Source organism: Rhinolophus sinicus, linkage group LG13, assembly GCF_036562045.2.
Source record: "Rhinolophus sinicus isolate RSC01 linkage group LG13, ASM3656204v1, whole genome shotgun sequence".
Lineage (NCBI taxonomy): Eukaryota > Metazoa > Chordata > Mammalia > Chiroptera > Rhinolophidae > Rhinolophus > Rhinolophus sinicus.
Genome location: NC_133762.1, coordinates 29369827 through 29376722, shown reverse-complemented (window position 1 = coordinate 29376722; position 6896 = coordinate 29369827). Strand labels below are relative to the sequence as shown.

At 43.6% G+C, this 6896-nt stretch overlaps 1 protein-coding gene across 2 annotated transcripts in view; it reads left to right on the top strand.

Moving 5' to 3' along the window:
• The first annotated feature begins 2640 nt into the window (after positions 1 to 2640).
• The window catches only part of PKIG (cAMP-dependent protein kinase inhibitor gamma), a 77837-nt gene continuing 73581 nt past the window's right edge, over positions 2641 to 6896 (top strand). Inside the window, exon 1 of one of the 2 annotated variants that reach the window (XM_019748577.2) lies at positions 2641 to 2793. The gene's annotated coding sequence lies outside the window, so the exon portion shown is untranslated. The remainder of the gene's footprint in view (positions 2794 to 6896) is intronic. The other variant, XM_019748569.2, reaches the window with a different exon arrangement.

Below are 6896 nucleotides of genomic sequence, written 5' to 3'. Positions count from 1 at the left end.
CCGCCCTCGGCGGCGGCCTAGAGGGCACCTGTTATTGGTAGACGGAGAAGGAGGAGCTAAATCCTCGCCGTGCTAAGGGAGGAGGCGGGGCTAAACCTGCCGGGGGTTGAGGAGGAAGGCGGGGTTAACCCGGCTGGGGTCTGGCGGGGAGAAGACGGGACCCCGCTGTCCCGGGCAGCGGAAGTTGTGAAGGCTTTATTTCTCACCTCATCTTTGTATTCACTGGGAGCCAATTACATGTCAAGATCTGGGGTTCAGAAGTGCACAAAAATTTATGGTCTAGTTAAGAAGACACCGACAATGAACACAAACGCATCACGACATACTGTGATGAGTACTATGAAGTAGTATGAGGGAATAGTCTTTCAATAAAAGTTTATTTAATGCCCAATCTGTAAGGGGAAACCAACTTAGTTGGGGGTAGGGGGTAGTCCTGGAAGGCTTTCCTGAGGAATTTATATTTAATCTAAGAACTGAAAGATGAGTCCAGGTTAATCAGAGAAAGATGGGCGTTGTTTCCTAAAATGTGGGCTCTATATACTCTGTGGGGTAAGTGAAAGGTTCTAAGGTGCATGAACACGACATTCGGTAACATTGAAAGACACAGTGAGAAAGTCCCGTTTCAAACCAAAGAGAAGGTTTGCTCGAGACTAGTATGTATCTGACATTTTTCTGACATTTGCTTATCTCCCCTTTTAATAGAATGAAGGCTTCATTTTCCAAATCTCTCCAAAGCTAACCACATCCACAGTTAAATAACACTGTTTTGTTTTAGGGTTTGTGTGTGTGTTTGCAAAAATTCTTCCATTTTTACCAAGTAATGCCGGTTTTCCATTTAAACTGTGATGTAAATTTTCCTTTGTAAATTTAAGTAAAAATTGAGAGTCTATTTAAAGAAAAAAAACTTGAAAATGACTTATTTACATAACAGAAAATGACTTATTTACATAACAGTCTAGGTGGTATGTAGATACGGCAACAATGATGAAAATGTTGTCCCAATGACTAATGTAGGGGAACGTTTACCTGGAAATATAAGAACCTGTAGAGTTTGGAATCCTAGAATATTTTTAGAATGGAAGAAGCCTTAGAAATAGACTTGAATCTCTTCTTTAACAGAAATGGAAAAAGGCTCAAAATAAAATGGCTTGCCCAAGACCACAGGAAGGATTGATGGCAGAGGAAGGAGAATTACTTAAGCTTTCCTAATTCCTACCACAGCCTTTCTTTCCCCCCCAAAATACCTGCCCAAGTCAGGTTGCTTCAGACCACTGAATCTTCCAGGTAGCTCTTAAAATCCTTGCTTCTTCCTGTCCGGGTATTATTGGACTGGGCAGAAGAAAGCTAAGACTAATAAATAAAGACCACAATCAGATTCTACCAGCAACAAACCTGTACCCCCCCCAAAAAAATTGATTTATTTAGCTTGTTCATTAAGTGAGAACACACACCAGAGAAACCATGAGGTATGTTGGGAAGAGGAACTTGGGAAGAGCTTATTTGAGGATTTGTGTTTGTGGTAGGGATTTCAGGAAGTGGGGAACTGTTTTGAATTGGACATAATCAAGAAGCAGGAACAATTTGAGTAGAGATAGGAAGGAAGTGAGGAAGCAAGTTACAGGCATATCTGGAGGAAGAGGGGTCCCAATATGGAACAGCAAGAGGAAAGGCTGTGAGGCAGAAGCAAGCTTCGCTTAATACTGCAAGGCCAGTGTGATGGAGCATGGACAAGAGGGGAAAACGGTGAGAGGTGCGATTGACAGTGGTAACCACTCTAGATTTTATTCTAAATGTGATGGGAAAGCTGTTGAATGATGGTTTTTTTTGGGGGGGTACGGTTTTTGAGAGGAGATAATGTTTACATTTTAAAAAGCACATTTTGGTTGCTGGGTGGAGAATAGACTGGGGCAGAGTTGGGGTAAGGTTGAAGGTCAGAGAAGAAGCAAAGATGGGACTATTGCTGTATGCATGGCTTGAAGATAGGTCTATATCTAAACTATCTACATCTTTATCTTCTTTGGTCTCTCTTAAGCCTTGCTATGGTATTCTGTTTTATGGATCACCGTAAGTCATTTACTCAATCTCCTGCTGATGAACATTTAGACTGGTCTCAACCCTTTCGCTTTTACAAAAAATAAAATAAAAATAAAAAATGGAGCAATGACTATCCGTTGTGCTCATGTTCCAGTGTATCTGTAGGATTATTCCAAAGAGTAGAATTGCTGGTTACAAATGATTTCCCTGATTGAAATTAAATCTGGTGAGCTAATTCTCACCTGGAGCCCAAAGAAACAAGTTTATTGGTTCTTTGCCACACCCCCGCCTACTCCTCCCACAACAGTTTTCCCGTCTTTAACTATTACTGGTCCAGCAAGCTTCGGCCGGCGGCCCTGTCCTCTCCCAGAAGGGTATCCATCAGACAGAGAGAGAAACTGAGGCACAGGCAGGATCCGAGGCTCAACTCCTCCCCCGGCCTTGCTGTCCCTTTCCCTCTGCATTCCCTTCCTTCTTTCTTTCCTTGGGGCCAAGTTCCAGGACGCCAAGCCCCAAGGGGTCCTTCTTAGCTTGGAAACCGGACGCCGACCTGCTTTCCCTTCTCCGCCCGCTCGGGGGCTGCGGAAAGGCACGCGAACCCTCCTGGTCCCCTCTCAGCCGCCGTAGCGCAACCGCGGGAGGTGGGCAGCGCCGGTAGCCAAGGCAACAGGCTCCGCGGCGCGCGGAGCGGGCGCCTGGCAGCCCGGGGGAGGCGCTGCGGGCCGGCGGCCCCGGCTCGACGCGGCGGTGGGACAGCAGGTGAGCTGGGGCCGAGCGGCGATCGCGGCCCAAACGCGCCGCCCCGGTGTCCACTCGTTGCAGTGGGCAAGAGGGCTGGGCGGCGGGGCACCCCCTGAAAGGAGACTGGGGCTGGACCTTTGTCCCCTCAGCCGCGCCGGGGCGGCGCCCCCTCATGCCCTTTAACTCGGCCTGGCGCTGGCGTGGAGTGTGCTTTTGGCTTTTCTGTATATTTGGGGACCATTGCTTGACCTGATCCGAAAGTTTCTTTAAGAAGAGGAAAAGCCCTTATTTGGGGACCGGGGGATAACTCAAAACTGCAGAAAATGTATGTCTGTGCGACTCTTCTGGGGCCAGGGAGGATGGATTGACTTCTTTGTGCATCAGTTTTCCCATCTGCAAATTGGGGACAATGATAACACCTGTCTTATAAGGTTATTACAAAGTAAATTTATATTTAAAACCCTTGCAGGTAAGTCCTCGATACTGGGGACCTTTTATTGTTACTCCTACTACTGGCATACCTCCTTTAATTTGTGCTTGGCACTGTTGTGCTTCACAGGTGTTCTGCTTTTTACAAATTGAAAGCAAGGCCCTCCACTAGCAAAAAGATTAGGAATCGATTTATTGCAATACTTGCTTTATCGCGGTGGCCTGGACCCCAGCCCACAATACCTCCAAGGTATGTCTGCACTTTAAGGAGGTCCCTCACTGAGCATGTATTGTGAGCCATGGCCTGGGGTGGTCTCCATGGGTGAAAAAGTGAATGGGATCTTGTCCTCAGGGAACTCCACAGTCTTACTGCATAAATAGGACGCGGTTGTGACTCACGCTATGGTTTTAGACATACAAGGGACTGTGAATGCCCAGCGAAGGCAGTGAACCCAGATTTCCGGAGATGAGGTTGGGGTGGATGCTGAAAGAGAGATTCCAAAAGAAGACGACTTCCAAAATGAGACACGAAGGCTGCCTTTGTATTGGCCAGAAGATGAGGCTGGTGAGGTTCACAGTGCGCTAGGCAGAGAGAGCAGTGTGTGCAAAGCCCTGGGGAGAGAATGCAGGCTTCTTGGGCATTTGCAAGGGTTTTGCAAGCTGGCTAGCGACAGATTCTGAGAAGTGGAAGTGGTCTGTCTGGATGATGTTTGAGACATAAGCAGAGGTACCCCTCTGAAAGACGTCCCTTGTATCTCCTTCTAAGTTTTGAGGAGTTTGGACTTTGTCTCGGGGGTGCTGGGGAGCCATCAAAGGATTTTTAAGCCAGCAAGTGTGTGTTGTGTGTTTTTGATGGAGGTATGGTTTCAAAAAGATCAGGGCTATTTTTGTTGTTCTCTTTTGGTGTCATCACTCCTCCAGCCTGCTCTTCACATTGCAGTCATTCATTGACGATGATTCAGAAAGTATGTATTGCACATGTACTATGTGTAGACAGTAAGGAATCCGGTCCCTGCCGTCAAGGCATGTATTCCAAACATGTTTAAAGGTACATGCATGGGGATGAAAGCAGTCCAGTGCAACTGGAACTTAATCGATATTGGCAGAGATCCATCCAGAGAGATGTAAAAAGGGCCGGATCATTCAGGGTCACTGTGCTGCACACTCTTGGAAACCATTCACTTAGTCGACACCAAGAAGAAATGGCCAGAGCAATAGGAGGAAACTGAGGATTGTGTGGTAAGTGAGGAAAGCCAACTGTGCTGGATGCTGCTGAGCTTTCAAATTACATAAATTAAACAGGAAAATGTGTCCTTGGATAAATAAATATAGAGGTCACTGGGGACCTAATTGAGCAGATGTGGTGAAATGGTGGGGGTGGACTGTCTAATACCAGCCGCCTCCAAAGGTTCAGTGCAATATATCAGTGGGATGAGGAGTGAGTGGGATGTGAGAAAGTAAAGACAAAGAGTAGGCAGCTGAAGTTTGTGAAGGGGAAGAGAGGGAAGGCTGGAGAGCGATTGGGGAATCAGGTGAAGCCTTTTTAAAAAGCACGAGAGAGGCGTGAGCAGATTTAAATACTGATGGCAAAGAGTAGTGAGGGAGAGGCTGAGACAATACAGGAGACGAAAGGGAAAACCAGTAGCACAGCTTTCCTGAGAAAGTGAGAGTAGATGAGATCCATAGCACAGATACTTTAAAAGGGGTCTAATGGCTTCTACTTTTTTGGAGAAGTGGGAAGCAAGATAAATGCCAAAAAGGAGTGTACCAATATAATGCAATAAGAGAAATATCATGTGGCGAGAAAGTTATATTTTCATTATAGCAGACATTTATTGAACTAATGTTAAGCACTTTTCATATTCTGGTCTCAATTAGCATGATCTTTGCAACAACGTGTGAGATAACCCTTATTATAATTCCCAGTTATGGATGAGGAAACTAAGGGAAAATGCTTACGCAAGGTCACATAGGATTTGAACCCAGGTCTGCCTGAGCCCAGAGCTTTTAGTCTTAATGACAACCTTGATGATATGATCATCTACTTGTGATATGATTATCTGCTGAGAAAATTCAACAGAATTAAGTTAAAAAGTATCTTAAGTATAACAGGCTAAGTGAACAGGCAGCTACAAGATAGACAAAAAGCAATAGCTTTATGCAAGCAATCATCAGAAAATGTGACTATAGGAGAAATGACAATAACAATATGAAAAATAAATATGTAGGAATAAAATTTAGAATAAATGTGCCCAGGCTAGCCAAATAGAACAAGAGTTGGCTGGAGAGGAGGAGGCAGGATGCCACGTGCCTATTTGGATAGCAAGGAGATAATTTTCCTTTGGGAAAATCAAGGTATTGATACCCAAAGAAGGGCATGTAGAAAAACATGTCTATCATAAGATGTCATGAGAAAATATGCAAAGATGTTGACTGATGTTTTGATAATATTGAAAAACTACAAACAGACTGGTTAAATTATGGTGCAGTCAGTCATATGATGGATGCTATCAGCCATTATAACAGAATAAGGTGGGAGCTATTTATATGAGAAAGATGTTTAACATATGGTTAGGTATGAAAAACAGATTACAGGATGTTCCTATTTTTTATTTTTTAAGTGTATACATACATATTTATAGGAAAAGTGTCCAGAAAGATTTAGTTGTTAAATTTTTTTTTTTAATTTTTAATTGTGGTAAAATACCCATAACATGAAATTTATCATCTTAACCATTTTTAAGTGTGCAGTTCCATAGTGTTAAGAATATTCATATTGTTGTACAATCTCCAGAACTTTTTCATCTTGCAAAACTGAAACTATATCCATTAAACAGTTCCCCATTTTCCCTTTCCTCTGGCCCCTGGCAACCACCATTTTACTTTCTGTCTCTATGAATTTGACTCCTCTAGATACTTCATAGAAGTGGAATCATACAGTATCTGTCTTTTTGTGATGGGCTTATTTCATTTAGCATAATATTTTCAAGGTTCACCTATGGTGTAGCGTGTGTCAGAATTTCCTTCCTTTTTAAGACTGAATAATCCATTGTGTGTATATAAACATTTTGTGTATATACATTATATGTATGTACACATTTTGTTTACCCATTCCGTGGGTGGACATTTGAGTTGCTTCTTTATTTGCGCTATTGCAAATAATGCTGCCATGAGTATGAATGTCCTAGAAAGTTCGTTATGTCTGTGTCATGAGATCATGGGGAGATTTTTATTTCCTTACTGCATTATTTGTCTTTTTTTATGAACATGAATTGCTTTTATAATCAGAAAAAGCAATAAGGATATATATTCTGTTCGGGGAGATGGGGGAGTAAAGGTTAAAAAAAAGGTCTGATCTCGGGCAGTGGCAGCAGGAAGGGGATGGAGAGGGCAGATGTGAGAGACATTTCAGGGGAATCAACAGGACTTGGGTGGAAGAGGAAGCCTTCCCTGCCTATAGTGTGAAGGGGTGTCAGTCCCAGACGAGGGTGGAAATATGGCTGGAGAGCCACCTGAGCCTTTGTTCAGGAGTTTGGACATTTTCTTGAAAGGAGAGGGAAGCCATTGAATGGAAGGGAAATTACTTAATCAGTTTTGCATTATAGAAAGATCTCTCTGGCTCCCTCCAACCCATTCTGTAAACTGAAGCCAAATTGTGCCAAATTTCCCTTTGTGTTACTTTAGACTTGAAC